Consider the following 16,567-nt stretch of genomic DNA (forward strand, 5'->3'; position numbering starts at 1 on the left):
TTTGGAAAGGGAGGCCAAGAGCGCTTCCGTAGAAATGAAGTGTTTGGTTTCTTTTTTGAGCATCGGAAAGTTTTCGCCAATTGAGACTAGGATTTCTTTCAATGTGTAAGGTTTGAGCTTTTTTGTGTTTTCGTTTGAGAAAGCTCCGAGATTTGAAAGATGCGTTTTAAGTAAACATGTAGTCTCGCGAGATGTTCATTAATAAGTATATAGGCTTTCTTTTCTTGTGTGTACGTGAGTAACCTGAACGTCAAAGTTATCGTTGAGAGGCCTATCGTAACGCGCGTGTGTATTATTTAACCTTCTTTCTTTTTAAGTGATTTTTGAATTTTAAGGTTAAGCGCGTAGATTTTCAGTAAGTGCGTGATTTGCACTGAGAAGAGCTCTTAGGTACATTAGCGCGTGTCCTGTGCGGATGGAAGGAAGCAGAAGGTTTTTGACTGGGTTGCTCATGTGTGTCGAGGGCAGCCGTATTCTGACTTCTATAATACGCGTGCGAAGAGCTAGTTAGTAAAAGACACATTTGTTAAAAGGTTCCTCTGTGTTGCGTAAGTTACGCAAGTTTGGTTGTTTGTTTAAGGAACGTGTCCTGTGTGGATTAAAGGAACAAATGTGAGTCAGCGTGATGAAAACTTTGCATGATGCAAGCACGTGTTCGGAATAGGGACCTCAAACTTAGCGCGTTTGTGATGATGTACCTGTGGAGTTGGCCAGACGGTTCAGTGGCAGCAGTACATGAAATAAGTACACCACTGCGACAGGGTAAGAATAGGATGTTCGTGAAGTTAAGCTGCTTAAGTTATGTTTGGGTATTGGTGTTTGAAAGCCTTCGGTTTAATTCTGCGTAAACCTTTACTCTTCTGCAGCGCGACGGTCGGGTTTGGTCGAACTGAGGAGGAACGTGAACGCTCGCTTTGGTGGCACGAAATTTTGGGGCAAAATTTGGGATTTGCAGTTGAGTGACTTGCATGGAAATTGTGATAGGAGGCCTGGTGGGTTAGCAGCTAATTCCGGGCGTTTGAACGCTGAGCGGTATTGTGTTGCCGGGTCGACTCTTCTGTGCCAGTTGTTGTGAGATGGTTGAAGGCATTCCAAGTACGCAGGGGTTGCAGAGAGCAAAGCCGTCATCTTGTTCGCCAGCTATTCTCTTCCTGCCCAGCGGTTGCCAGCACTGGCCAGGCGAGATTTTCCGGGCCATGGAGGAGCTGTTAGGAATGGCCGTACGGGGTGGCAACGTGCCAGCTTTCAGCCCGCTGCACGTGTTCCAAGCCCCACAGACGAGGCGCCTTCCGAGAACGTGGCGCGCGGTCAGCTCTGGAATGCGGTACGCCGCCGCGCCACCCGGGACGGAGCACAGTTCTACGAAGCCCTCGGTCGACGACACCACGAGCTATGCTGTACCGAGAGTTCTACAAAGCCCTCTGACGTCGACTCCGGAGCCTTTGTGTGTGGGCTCGAACTTGTGTGCATTAGTGTGTGTGGGCCATACTGCGGGGCGGTGGCAAGTTTACAATGATTGGACGAACATTCCCGACCACTCGTGCTCCGTCCACGCCGAACGATGACGTCAAGCGGAGAGCTTATAAGCAGCGTTTGCCGGCTGCTAGAGCATGCTCGTGTCGTGTTCGTCATTGGGAGCTGAGTGCTCGTTGTTATGCTCAAAATGTAGTAGTGAGCTGTGTGCTCGAATGCTGTTTGCTGAATGTTAATCTTGCGGGCTCCATATGGGAGTCGCGCTAGACTGCCGATGTATGTCTTGTCTTAAAATATGTTAATCTGTAAATAAATCCTGTTCACCGAATTCATATCTACGACCTTCGACTCCTTCAAATGGTGGCAGCGGCGAGGTAGTCCGACGACTCCTACATCTGCTTGACAGCCGTAGGATCGTCCGACGAATCTAATAGTGGCAAGCAACTGTCTCAGAAATTCTTCCCATGAAGATAGCGCCGCTTCATGATTCACGTGACATGTCCGCGCTGACTCTTCTAACGCGAATTACACGTTGCGAAGCTTCCTTGCCTTGTCCCAGCCGTTGAAATCTGCGGCTCGCTCGAAGTGTTCTCACCAGTCTTCCACATCTTCGAATGTATCGCCGTGCAGGGACTCGAGTGTGCGTGGTGGGTGCAGGATGAGCGGAGACGATGCCACCGGGCTGGTCATGATTGCACCGTCGCTGGTAAATGTTGCCTGCTCTGCTGCAGCAAGAGGCAGTCCGAACTCGGGCGGGTCTCCTCGGAGGCAGCGGCTTGTGCGCTGGTGTACTGGAGTCAGTTCTCTGGATTCCAGTCGCTGAGGGTCGGTGCTCCACTCTCTTACGAACTGGGGAATCAAAACCATACCCCGCACCTCCAGAAATGTAGCACTCTTCAACGAAGCACACTAAACAAGCTGGCTTATTGTGGGCGAACTCGTGCACGGAAACTCAAGCCTAAAGCACTTTCACGCGATTTGCAAGCAGAGTTAACAGGAGCCTATCAACAGTGAACCGCGTCTCCACACCGAATACACTTTCATGCGCCCCGAAGACCAGGAATGACGCCGTGACTTCTCATTGGACGGAGGGACTCGGGCGCTGCCCTGTGCGCTCTTCTAATGGTGATGCCATGAGTAATGCCTAGGCGGTTTAGCGATGAGGCGCTTGGAAGGGTGCCTCCCGAGAGTGCTTGTAACTGGCGTGTGGAGAGCTGTCTGCGGCAATATGGGCTATTTGCACAGAAATGTTAGCCTGGTATTGCGGAATGGATTTGTGCGTGATTAATTGCATATATTTGTCCCTACCTGGAGGTCTTAGTTGAAAATGCGATTACAAGGCGACAGTGTGCCAATAAATGCAGCAATGTCGGACTAACACCTGGTGACTCAGCGTGGTGTCTTGAATGGTAGTAACCAGATGACAGGTGACATAAAAACAACTGGCATCAACACAGTGTCTGGTAAAAGGGCGGGAGAATACGTGGATATACATCGGGGCATCTTTCCTCATCAGCTTTTAAGAACGTCCTCCAAATCGTTTAATCAATGCAACCAATCTGATTGCTAGCACAGGAAGGGCGAGTGAACTTAATTTACAGTGTCATTACATAGTTAAAATGCTTACCATACTTAATGTGGAATGTACGTATTATGTGCCCATTTCGTTGAACAGCTTGTTCAAAAGAATTTCCGCAATGTATTTTTATAGTTAGCATTGGTTATGTTCATTTTTATGATCTGGATACAGTGTTGTAGTTGCATATTTTGTGCTCATGCCACTTTCATAAGTCATAAATTTAGCATATCTTTCACATTATAGCTTAAAGGGACACTAAAGCGAAAAATTATTTCTTCAGCATCATTAAATTACCCTTCTACAACACCAAAACACCAATCTTACCACTATAAGACGCTTGGTAAGCAACAAACCCCGCTAAAGCGAAATACAGGTGGCGATGCCTCCTTGAAGTTCCCGCACGAGGTCGCTGTGACGTCATGGATTTTGGTAGCGTCTTTCATGACTTATTTACTTATTTAACAGCACAGATTGACTGTGTTGTGTTCTAAAAGAACCAAACAATAAATACGGCAAGTTTGGGGAACCTTTACTGAGCCAACGCGGCCCAAATACGACAATGTACTTTGGAATACCTGACGTCACACTGACATAACAGCATCGGGATTTCGGCGGGAAATTCAAATACTGATACTTTGACATTCATTTTCTCATCTAATATTCAAACTATTATTTTGAAATGACTGCCTTCAGGGTTCTCAGACAATGCTTTATCAGTCTAAGCGGATTTATTGTTTTGCTTTAGTTTGCCCTTAAGTATGCTGCTACATGTTCCCTTAGAAGCTGCAAAAATTTTAGTGTGAGGCCTGCCCACTTATCTGACAAGTACACGGAGTGGGAACACTTAAAGTTCAGCGCTACGAAGTGAAGAGTGAGCGCAAGCATGTGTCAGAGATGGTATGTGGGCAAGTCGTCCTGGTGAAGCTACTGCATCTGCATTCAAAACATTTCAACTACCAGCGTAGTGCAAAATGTCGCGTCCACTTCGGCGAAATGGAGCACCAGTGCAAATATCTGGGCATCCTGTACAGGGCAGCAAGTGTGTCTACATTGAAGACATTTCAAGTAACAGCATGTACGGCAGTGCCATTGCCAGCGGAAGTGTAGAGTACAAAGTGGTGGTCTCTCAAGCTGTTCATCAATGGAACTGCACCTGGGCTCCGTGCCAAATATTTTTGAATGTAAAATTCAGGGTGAACTAGTAAAGAGCAAGCGCCAAAAAAGCATCCGAGCGACCCAATTGATAAGGTGCGCCTGGTAAAAATGCGAAACACGTAGCACTCCCCGCATCCGTTTCCCGATAGGGATGTGGGAAGTGACGGCCCTAGCCTTGCGTATATGGAATGACCGGCCTAGGACCTGATTTCAGTGTTGTTGCAGCACCGCTACGGGCGGCGGCGTGCGGTCAAAATTACCATCACTCTAAAGCAGTAAAGCACTGCACACCCCCACTGCAGTTGTAGCGGTAGAATTAAACAGCTTCGATGGACATCCGCTTTCGAAGGACCGGGATGGCGAGCCAATTTTTTTAATTTACTTTAGAAGAATGGACATGTGTGAAAGGTGTAGTAATGCATTCATGTGTTTGCAAATGATTCATTGCGACCCTATGCCTGTTTTCGCGAGAGTGGTACATATGTGTCTTTTGTTCAATGCTGTTTATATAAAGAACTTCGTATTTATTACGACCATTGCTCCCTTGGTTACAGAAGCGCAGGTTCCCGTGCATTTCAGTTAATTTGCAGGTTCAAAACATTCAATTACGGGGTTCCACGTGTCAAAACCTCTATCTCATTATGAGGCATGCCGTAGAGGGGGACTCCGGAAAATTTGACCACCTGGGGTTCTTTAACGTGCACCTAAATCTAAGTACATTAGTGTTTTCGCATTTAGCCACCATACAAATGCGGCCGCCACGGCCGGGAATTTTCCAGGTTAATACAATTTTGTAATAATAAGGCTTACACATTCATTTCTCGGGTACTAGAGTACTATGATTATTTTCGTTATGTATAGCGTTACTCAGTCACATGGTACTCTGCATTACAGTGCTGCTCACTTGTTACACAGATTTCTTTATTTGAGTATTGTTTATGACCATTCACGAGATTGTTTTTTTAGTTTTATTGTTCTTTTAATTCTTTCACCATTAGTATATTTGATGTACCGTACAGGCAATATTTTCAAGCTTAACATGCTCCCATTTGGTTTTTATCACAGGATTGATTCTTGATCTTATGTGTCGTCACTCCTTTTTGTGTTGTTTTCAAGCTCCTGCATTATTGGTAACATAACTTGTAGGCAGATACCATGAGATTAAATCTCGCATTTTCATTGTGCTTCTTAAAGTCACTGTGATATCAATTTCTAAATAGCTCTAGTCTGTTCATATGATAGTACGTGCTCTTTACAGTGCAAAATAAGAAACTTTAGCCCACTTCGAATTCTTGCTGTTCGTCATTGTATCCATACTTAACGAATTTCATTTGTGCATGTTCTAGCCGTTGTTGATCAATTTTTAGTTCATTAAGAAATTTTTCTTGCAGCTTTAGTGATTATTGATGTGCTTTTAATTCGATTTACCTTGCATTTCTCATATGTTTTGCACAATCCTTGCATAACTACTATTTTTGCAATAAAGGGTTCGTTTGTGATATGCTCGTTTCATGTGCTCTTGGCACAAAAATCCTGGTCTGACCGATTGTCAAGACGCTTCAATTTCTTAGCCGGATGTCATTCCCATTTTCATATAAAGATCGCTGCAGCATACCAAAAGCGGCATTGCGAATTCATTTTCGTGGACATGTGCCTTTTCAGGTGACTTGGTCCAGGATGAATCGGCCGCTATAGGCAACAGTGCTTGGCACTGCGCCAGAAGCTTAGTAGCACTAGACACCGACGCTTCGACTCATTTGGAAGCTGAGGAAACGAGGTTTAGATTATCGTAAACCTTTTAAGACAACTCATAGGCCATCCTTTCGATAACATCTTAAAAGCGTTTAGAAATCATATATGAAGAGCCTTGGCAGAGAGATTATTTGTGTGTTTCCCTACCCTATATGAAGACCACCTTTTTCGAATACGTTTTAAAGAGCTGTTCTAGATCGTCTGAAAAAAGTAATTAGGCCGGACATTAGCAGGCATATACGACGTTTTACCAACGAAGTTGTCTTTCTCGTCTCTTTTTTAAACCGTTTCTTTAGTCTCGGATGAACGACATAAAAACGTTATGTATCTCTTTTGTGCTACCTGGTATATGACAGGAAATTTGATGCGCAAGATTTTAATGCCAATGCTCCTTGCAGTTTTAAAGTGATGTGCTACACGCTAGATAATATTGTAAATTTAATTTTATTTATTTGTGAGAAGGTGTAACGGATGAATCTCAACAGCACCAGGAAACTATTTTCGTGAGGAGGCCAACCAAATAAGCAATATAATATGGCTCTGTACCAGTCTGAGACCGGGCAGGATATTGCTGCAGAACCACGACAAGACACACTTAGAAACAATGGGGTGCAGCCCATACATGAATAACTATGTGAAATATAAGCAAAGCTAGCTAGACCTGCAGCCTCACTTGAGAATATACAACACATTTCTAAATGCACTGTACTTTCGGTCAGGAACATCCATACGCTGTACAGGACGTTATCAAATGAGCTGCTGTCTTAGAATATCGCACACAAAAGAAGCTTCTTGTACAATTTATCTATCTTACCAAGCCCATGCTTAGCAGCTCAACTAGTAACCTCTGCCATATAAGTGCAGGCGTTTTGTGCCAGAAATGCGTTTTCTGGCCAGTAATGTGGCGCATATTTCTCTTCGATCATAATGTCAATATCTTGTGAGTTTGCACACGTTTGTTCTATGTTTAACTTTCTATTCGTATTTTGAAAACAAGGAGCCAATAAAAGTTGAATCATTTTTACGCTGTAATACTGATGCAAATTCACAGAATATACCTATGTTTTATTACAAGATATGTTCTAAAGTCATGGGCATCACTGTAATCTGATTTTATGTGTTTGTCAATATGTTTCTCAATTTATTATTCAGTTTGTCTTGTGACTGATCAATAACGATTTGGACCTTTCAAGAGAGAAAATCTTTCATTTGAGTAACTCGGCGACTAGTGATTACATCCCATTCACCAAGCATAAGTGCAGGAGCTGCTTATGAAGGAATGAAATATTCCCCACATGTAAGCATTGCGAATCCCTTCAAACGTGACTATGGATCTACATTGTACTATCACAATATTGGGAAGGGTACTAGCACTCTGTTCTGAAGGAGTACAAGCACTCTGGGGGAGTAGAAACACACGGCTTGGAGGAGTAGAAGTACTCGGTTTGGGGCAGTAGAAGCACTCGGTCTGGAGGAGTACTATTACCCTTTGGGGAGAGTATTAGCACTCTGCGGAGGAGTACTAGCACTTCCTGTGGGGAGAGTATTAGCACTCTGCGGAAGAGTACTAGCACTCCCTTGCGTTGGAGTAACAAGACTCTGTCGGGGGGAGTTGACCTACTCTCAAAGAGGGTTGATCTACTCTCGAAATGAGAGTGAAATATGGGACAAGCAGATACCCCCTCAAAGAGAGTGCCCGGAACTCTGTTTTTAGAGTGGACTGTATAATTGTGATAGCCTTGCAAATAACGAAGCCAACCACCCCGAGCAATTTCGTCAATATTTGTGAATACTGTACGCTATTGTCACACGGCTAAGTCTCGGGTGCTCGTACACAGATGGGTTGGCAAGTGAGGAATATTAAAGGTACCTGTTTTATTTGGCCTGGAACTACGATTCCGCCCGGATACCAGCAACAGTGACAAGGCTCTCGGTTCAAGCGAGATAGGGACCCTGCGCTACTAGGCTATATATTTAGGCATGCATCCAAAGTTCAAGAAATATTGATGGTGTTCACGTTTATAAGGAAATGTAAACCAGCATTCGCGGTTTGCTTGCAGTATAGACACACGGTTCGAGCCTCTTTAGCTGCCAATAATTGGTGACATAACACGTATGCGATAATCACATACAGCGAGAGTGTCTATCCAATGAAAGAGCGATAAAAGTAATAACTCTCCATTTGCCGATAATCGTCAAAAAGGGAATGAACTTGCACGTGTCAACGAGTCTCGTTTTGACATTCATGCCAGAAGTGCCACAGAAGTACCACAGGTGCTGCGCATTGGTGTACGGAATGACATCACCAATCCTGGACGATCCAGGAAGCGAAACGAAATATACCTCAATGCAAAGGCGACAAATATCAAGCCTTAGTGATATGCTTACCAAGTTCAGGTTTTATCAGCTAGTTTCTAAAATAACTTCACCTACACTGTCTTTGCATTGAACCCTCGTAACCCTTGAGTTTGGGGAATGGTTATTTATTGTTCGCCGCTTAACATTTAAGGGTGCACATTATGGCAGCCGTAAAACTTCGTGGTCTCTTCTCGGTGACGGCTGTTTTCATTAATCACTGCCGATGTAGTTATGTAACATTTAGGGCGTGTTGGGGCATGATGTGGGGAATCAAAGACCACGAAAGACAAGGCGCAGTGTATTTGACAGACTGAGCCAGCGCTGCTCCAACAGCAGACGGGGGGAAGAAGTGTTGAGGGTTGTAACCCCCGCCAGAAGTATGCCAATGCAGCTTGCCCTTCCCGACATTCCTCTTTTCGAAGGTGTATATATACATATATATATATATATATATATATATATATATATATATATATATATATATATATATATATATATATATATATATAGTATCGTGCTATGCGGCTCATAAAGACTACCCTAATTCCACGTCATAACTTATACTATCCCAGGAGAGGAATTCTGGGTGCTTAATGATGTACAGCGCTGTTTTGCTATCTAAGCTACGTCCTATTTGTTATTTCTTTTGCAGTTTCATCCCTGTCAGTTCATAACTTTTCCTAATCGACTCATTCTCAAAGAATCAAATTGTGAATGAAACCTTGTAAAAACCAGAATTCGAAACCACGGAATGCATAAAGTGACCAGCGTAATCAGCTGGAGACGTGAAAAGGCTTCGATCACGATACACCGTAGGAAACGAGCGCGATCGATTGCCTTCACTGGCGTTGATGGCTGCCCGCGACGACCTTAATGACCCTGTCGGCAAGGTCGTTATTGGCGCTAAGATCATTAGTGGTGACATTGACCTCGACGCGCTGCGCCGATCATAGCATGTATTATTAAAGAAGCAGCTGCTGCACTCGTAGCGCATCACTCATGCTGCACTCATTCGCCTCACTCAGACCACGACACGTACCACTCTATGAATACGTGCACAATATTTCGATCAGGGTGCAGGTGTAGAACGTGAACATCACCCGTGTAAGTGGGATTCGCTCGTGTCCGTTTACAACCTTAAGCCCACAGCGATCCTTTAGTAAGGACAGTGTCACCGGAGCGATTGGTTCCAGTAAGGCTCGTCGCTGTACTGTATCGAGAGAACCTTCATTCACTATAAACGCAGGTGTGCGCTTCTCAAGAAACTGAACTCGTTGTTGAACATCGTATATCCTTTCGTTTCCGGCAGGACATCTACAGAGCGAGGTGGAGAGCTCTGGCACCAAGGTACGTACTATGCTGAAATTTCAGCCTGTGCCTTGTGTGTCGCATTCTCCTTCTTTTCGTGGTCGTTCTCTGTGCTCTATATAACCAGAAGATCAAAGAACAAGTTCCTTGTTATTTCTCGTGTGAATCACTTCTTCCCTCCCAAATGAGTAAAACTACAAATTTTTCTTTGCTAATATAGACACATTATGAGCGGCTGCTTAGTGGCGTTTTAATAAACTGCACTGATAGATTGCATGCTGCCGTATTTAGTGCCCCTTTATTTAAAGTGCACAAAGCTTACATAATGCACACTTCTCGAATATTTGGGCACAACGAATTTTCCTTGTTTCTTTTCCATTGCAGATGTCCTGGTAGCTGTAGTCGTGACGGCGAACACGATCTAATGCTCTCCTGCGACGTTCCGACTAAGTTTTTGTGTTGTCATTATATGACCGATCGTATGACAGCACCATGACTTGCTTCATGACACGACACTTCAAACCATATTGCTGGGTCTGCTTAGTTTCTGGACTTGTTATTTTCCGGCGACTTCTAGCAACAGAACGACATCCGACGAGCATGATATGGAAAGCCTCCCACCTATTTTACGCCTTCGTCTCCTTTTTTCTATTCATATTGCTTAATGTGGTATTTTTTTATGAGATGACCCTAACGTTCTTTATTGGCGTTCAGGTTTTCACCAGGTGGCTCTACATTCTTGTTTTCACTGTCGTCAGTTTAAAAGTTCTGCTGAACCTTCTCTGCATTGCCCTCAAGTCGCGCCACCTCTTCGATTTCTTCAAACAATCGGCGAGGTACGAAATCTCGGTAAATTTTGTGCCACCAGAGTGCTGCCGGCAAACCAAAAGCTGCTATTTCATACGACTTATGCATTGCCTCACATTTATCGGAAATTTGTGCATTAGCAACTACCTCGTTTGCGAATTCATCGACTATCTCGAGTATAGTGGTGCCCAAGGCGTGGTTCTGAAGGTATCCTGCGTCACCGGTAACTTCATCTTCTACGTGTACCAAATGGTTGACTTCATTGTTCTAAGACCGTGCCTAGAAGTGCTGCTGTTGTACATTCGGCAGCAGCACGAGGTTGTTCGCTGCATGATCGACGGCGGCGGCAGCTTGGTTTTCGTCGACCGAGCTATGAAAGTCGAAGAGGTTAGGATGAACCTTTGTGCTATCGCGCTGCTCAAGACGCAGCTGAACGGCATTTGGCGGTGGTCCATTATGGTCTCCGGTGGAGCCGCCCTCTTATTTGCCTGCATCTGCACATATTCGGCTTTCGTAGAGGGGCTTTCAACGCTTCAGTCTATAATGGGCGTACTCTATAGTGCTTTGTTGGTCTTGGACATTCTGGACATTGCCGGATTGAGTCAAGAAATGGTCAACGAAGTGAGTACAAGGGCGATAACATAAGTTTTTTTACACCTTTTCACATTTGTGCTTGTGAATTTGAGTTGTGTGAAGCGGAGCGAACTTGCATATCATTGTGCGTGTGCGTGTGTGCGTGCGTGTGTACGTGTGTGTGTGTGTGCGCGCGTGCGTGCGTGTGTGTGTGCATGTGTGTGTGTGTGCGTGTGTGCGTGTGTGTTTCTGTGAGTGTGTGTGCCAGCGTACGTGCATACGGGATAACTTGGCAGCACTTGTGGCACCATGGCGCACCGTAATCGTCAGCATGCCTCTAAATCGCTGGAAAGTTTATTTTACCACTCATCATCATTCGCTCATTCGAAAATTTAGCATCATGGAGAAGCCGGCAACATATTGTATTTGCTACAAACATTTACAATATATTAAAATAAACCCGGCGGTTAGGCATCTATTTATGTGAACACTGGGCAACTCAAAATAAATTTCTCTTTCGATCGAACGACGTCTTATTACGAATGTTACTCGCTGTAGTAATTCTGTTGAAATGGTGCATTCTTAGGGGCTTTCTATAACTTTACGTAGCCGTCACATTTACGGGCTGATTTCATTCCAATCAAAGGCTTCATCATTCTTTGGTAACACGTTACTTAGGCCTAAGTCTTCGCAACGCAAACCATGTTGACTTACTGTCCTTTGCAGTTGCGAAGCATGCGACAAACTCTTCAGAGCGCTCCAACCGGCCAGGAAAACGGGGCATATTTTGCTCAGGTGCGTAGTTTGTTGTCGTTGTTCTAAGTATCCATGCTTTAAAAAAATGTGTTTTTTTTTTGGTGCGTAGTTAAGGGGAAGCTTTATATCAGGAGCTCTTATATAAATGCAAATGAATGGCAGCTAATTTTGGTGAGGTTTGTGACACCTAAATTTAAAATGCAAAATTGATCTACTTATGGGGGCTGCTAGGTTTTTTGTTTAGCCAATTGATCCTTGAGGATTTCTTTTCCCGAATGGCGAAATAAAAGATACATTGGTATGCCGCTTACAAATCTACTCCGCAGTAACAAAATATGTCACAATCCCGTAAACTGGGCGCATTCAGATGCACCTAAAGCGGGAAATATTAATGTGTTTTACGTCATTCGGATAAAAAGCATGAATTTACGAGCAGGACATTTATAAAACAATTATAAGAGTTGTAACTATTCACGTCCAAGTTCTAAACTTCTATGTTGCAATTTTCCGTTTCAAGTGCTCTACCAGACGGAGTTTTCAGAACTGCCGTCTCTATCATTGGTGCAGAGTTAGCCTACTTCAGCGTCTTCTTTATGCGTTTTCCTACTTCCCTATTTCAGAAACTTCTTGTGAGAAGCTGAGGCCTTAGGCTCTGCTTGTGTAGAGAATATAAATATTTCTCTTAAAATCCACAAATTTCTTTGAGATTGGCCTAAGAGTTGTCTAATGAAAGCATGCGTCTGTATGACATATCTTTGAATAGCGAAATCCTATTGGCTCCAACCAAAGGCTTTCTGCTAATTGTAAACGAATGAGTGAATTACCTTGACCATGGTCATTGTTTCGTTGTTACAGATAAGCTATCTACGAGATACCATAAAGCCTAACGAGATGGCTGTGTCTGGAGCTGGCTTCTTTTCGTTAAATCTGCCATTGGTTGTTTCGGTAAGCGAAATTTCGTGCTTCTTTTCACAGGAATTCGTATTTGTTGCTGGACCACCTGTTGTAAACGTGGGCTGCGTGTGTGGCTATGTCGTGTAATGATAACTTAGCAACTCTTATGCCCATTTTGGTACATATTTAAACAGCCTACGGTGTTTCTCCGAATCTAAGCCGTTCACAATTATAGGCCAACGCCCGATATTTGGAAAGTCAGAAAAAAAGAAAGATGTCGTACGATGTCATGTGCACGAATACGCCATTCGAATTTGAAAACAACATGCAAGCTACTGATGACGTTGCACTTTGGGAGTGCACGCATTATGCGATAGGCCTGAGTTTCATACAATGTCACCGAGATCCAGTTGAATACTTGACTAAGCCAAGTAGACTTTTCCGTCATATATTGAAAGTAGGCTGGCGTCTCTTAAGCGATTTTTCAACCAAGTGTCTATTTCTGGAGAGTTTTTTCGAGTGACACCTGAAACATTTGTGACTTCGTTCCTCCGTATGATGTCCGTTATTGCGGCCATTCCTTACTGAAAAAACAAACACATCGGTCACATAACGGCCAAATCCAATAATCCAATTTAGAACATATAGGATCCCATATAGGAACCACTGTAGGAACCCACTTTTGACTTACTCATTGACAGCAAGCAGCCTGCCGCAATTTTCAGAAAGGGATCATCTCATGGCAAGCCCTACAAATTCTCACAGAAATGGCAAAGAACCACTTACCAGATACTTAAACTGCTTGGACTCCAAAGCCCGAGTCTCTGCTGGGGAATGAGGCAACCGACACCTCCTTCAGAACTCACGTTTACACAGCTTTCTCATAGGACGCGCCATGGAGGGCTGATGAAGTCCCAACAAAACACATCGATATTGTACAGCACTACAAGCTACACAGAAGAACTTAACCGCCACGTCACCCCAGCCGAACTATAAAAGAGGCAGTAAACCTCCGGAAATTGACAACCAACGGCTACATCCATGGTATCCTATTGCATCAAACCTCACCTACTGAACGTTCATACATCTAACTGCGAATACTTGATGTCCCAGATAATCTACGTCCAATGGTATGGGGCTGTGTAAAAAAATATGGCACCGTAGACTCCCAAACACTAACCGAAGGGCAGTGGGAGGCCAACACCAGAAGACGCAGCGCAGCCTGATCGAACGGGCACGGCAGATGGCTATGGCTTGCCGCTTCCTGGTATAACGAGGCTTTTATAATGAACCTGTCAAGAGTGAGAAACATTCAAACGGGCTTTCCCACGTCAATATAATCACCCTCTTCTCCGAATCTACGCCACCTCCTCCTCCACGAGAGCTGACACAAAAGGACAGAAGCAGAAATCGAAGCTCAACACGACGTTATGCTTTCACCCGAGCTGACACCAAGCACGGGCAAAAGGAAAAGACAGGCTCCGCTTTTATCCGAGCGTACACAAAAGGATAGAAGAAGAAAACGGAGGTCAAGGTAACGTCATGTAGTTACCCGAGCTGGCACCAAGGATGGGAAAAAAGGGAAAGACAATCTCCGCTTTTATCCGAGCTGACACAAAAGCATAGAAGAAGAAAGCGGAGCTCAAGGGGACGTTATGCTTTTTCCAGAGCTGACACCAAGGATGAGGGAAAGAGAAAGACAGGCTCCAGAGGAAGACGGTGAAGACGGCAGGATGGGCAGTGGTGATTCAAGGCCGTGCTGGCCCACGCGTTAATAAGAACCGCTCGATACTAAGGTGAGAATGACATCCATGTACCAATGAATGCAATCTTTAATACTGTGTTTTTCATCATCACTATGCCCGGCTTCGTCGTCGTTTCCTGATTCCTCCGGTGAAGACCCACCGGAAGCGGTCGAGATCGCATCAAGGCCTACCACCGAGGCCGCAGACTGCGCTTGTTCAGAAAAAAAGTTCATTCTTTTGCTCTCTCCCTCCCATATGTTATATGATGTTACTGCATATAGAAAATACAGAGGGAGCCAGGCGAAGCGTTGTCAGGGGAGAGAGTCCGAGCAGCGCCTCCTCTATAGAGGAGGCGCTGGTCCGAGCCGCGACAGCTCCAATGCGCGCGTGGCGCGCCATCTGTCGGGGCAGCGCCGTACATGGAGAGGAGGGGGTCTTCTGTGTTTGCCGCAAGATGGCTCTCCGTGTGCGGAAAGCGCAGAAGAAATGCAGCGAAACGCACATCGCTACTCGTGTAATTGCGACTTCTGTAAGTTACATGTTCATAATTACCGATATACACCACAGTATAACTTTCCACGGCTCGTTTCGAAGGCAACACCGCATTCACTAGAGGCGCGTTTGTACCTTTTGGAAGCATCGAAATCGTGGCTGAGTGGTAGCGTCTCCGCCTCACACTCCGGAGACCCTGGTTCGATTCCCACCCAGCCCATCTTTGAAGTTGCTTTTTATTTATGGAGTGCCTGCCGTGATTTATCGCTCACGGTCAACGCCGCAAAACGCTGACGCCGACACCGACACCGACGCCGACGACACCGGCTTTTCTGCGACACGAGCTCCTTAACGCTATCGCGTTAATATAGGCAATGCGGAGTTTTCTCAGTGGAAATTCTCTCTTCTGCATTTGTTCTTATAATATCGGCAGCTTCTTTTTCCACCTCATGGCACCAATCTTACAGTAGTCGGTGGTGGCTGGCAGTTGTGGCCAAACCAAATCTTCGAATCTAAGATAGACTCCCGACTTTTGTGCATTTTCGTTTAACGAAAGGTTTCAGCCTACATTTGAGTAACTACGGTAAGTGAACATATGTTTGAAACCTGAGGTATGCATACATGAGGTGTGCAAGGTTCCTAGAAGGCATTTTATATTTAACCGAGACACGAAATAGCTGTCTTGTCTTGAATTACCTTCCTCCATTGCAATTAAAAAGCTGGTGCATATTTTCCGGAACTTCTGCTCAGAAATGTTCTTGGTGCTGACCTTTATTGTGTTGTTATTATTTAATCAAGGGCAGTGCCGGGTTTTGCTGATTTAACGCAAGGACTCGTTGGCGCCAAGGTGTAGAGCTTGTTGAGTAACAAGAGGTTGAGTTTTTAATTGTAAAATGAAATGCATACCTAATACAGGCTGTATAGCAATGCGCCAGGCTCTTCGCGTTGTCAGTGAGATGAAATCGTCTTTTAACATCGTATTCTGCTTATTCAGCAATTATATCAGCAATTACTGACCCTGCTAAAGCGCACTTGTCATCCTGGGATATCAAGTGTACATCGCTTTATTCTGTTTTAACATGTTCCTACGCTAATACAGCGTTCCTAAACAGACGGCGATAGTAAAATGTTGCTTTCGGCAGTCGCATGCCCTATGGCAGCGGCTGGTTAATTATGTTTAACAAGGAGCGTGGTTTCGGTGCACATTTTTTGGCAGATGACAGTACAACTATATTGCTAGCGCTGTTTATTAATGCAATAAGCGCTTTTGCAAATCAATGACGTATGCAACCAACATCTGTCATTTTTCAGTCCGAAGGTCAATGTTACATTTATTTTCGTTTTTGGTATAGCAGTGATTGTGGTGTCCCCACGCGGTAAAGTGCAATACATAAGTGTCGATAAAATTGTACTATATTGAGCAGGTTAAGGAATGTATTTCGTCCCTACTGCTGATCAACAATGTTTTGTTGATTTTTTGTCGGCTAAACATAAATAATGATTACAACCTTTGTTTATTCAATATTCTAATAAAGAAATGGAGATATGCGATGGGCACAATAAACTATTAAATATGAGAATATGAGTTTATGCGATGGGAGTCCAGTCATTCTTGACCAAGCTAGACATTGTAAAGTGACTCGCGATTTTAAATATGCTATATAAAAGTTGTCGC

General features: G+C 44.4%; 1 long non-coding RNA gene across 1 annotated transcript in view; it reads left to right on the forward strand.

The window, feature by feature from the left end:
- The first annotated feature begins 10,578 nt into the window (after positions 1 to 10,578).
- Positions 10,579 to 16,567, forward strand: part of LOC135915803 (uncharacterized) — a 6,602-nt gene continuing 613 nt past the window's right edge. Inside the window, exons 1-3 of the long non-coding RNA XR_010568754.2 lie at positions 10,579 to 11,053; positions 11,732 to 11,800; positions 12,617 to 12,706. This is a non-coding gene — a long non-coding RNA (uncharacterized lncRNA). The remainder of the gene's footprint in view (positions 11,054 to 11,731; positions 11,801 to 12,616; positions 12,707 to 16,567) is intronic.

The sequence above is a fragment of the Dermacentor albipictus genome, chromosome 10 (genome assembly GCF_038994185.2).
Source record: "Dermacentor albipictus isolate Rhodes 1998 colony chromosome 10, USDA_Dalb.pri_finalv2, whole genome shotgun sequence".
NCBI lineage: Eukaryota > Metazoa > Arthropoda > Arachnida > Ixodida > Ixodidae > Dermacentor > Dermacentor albipictus.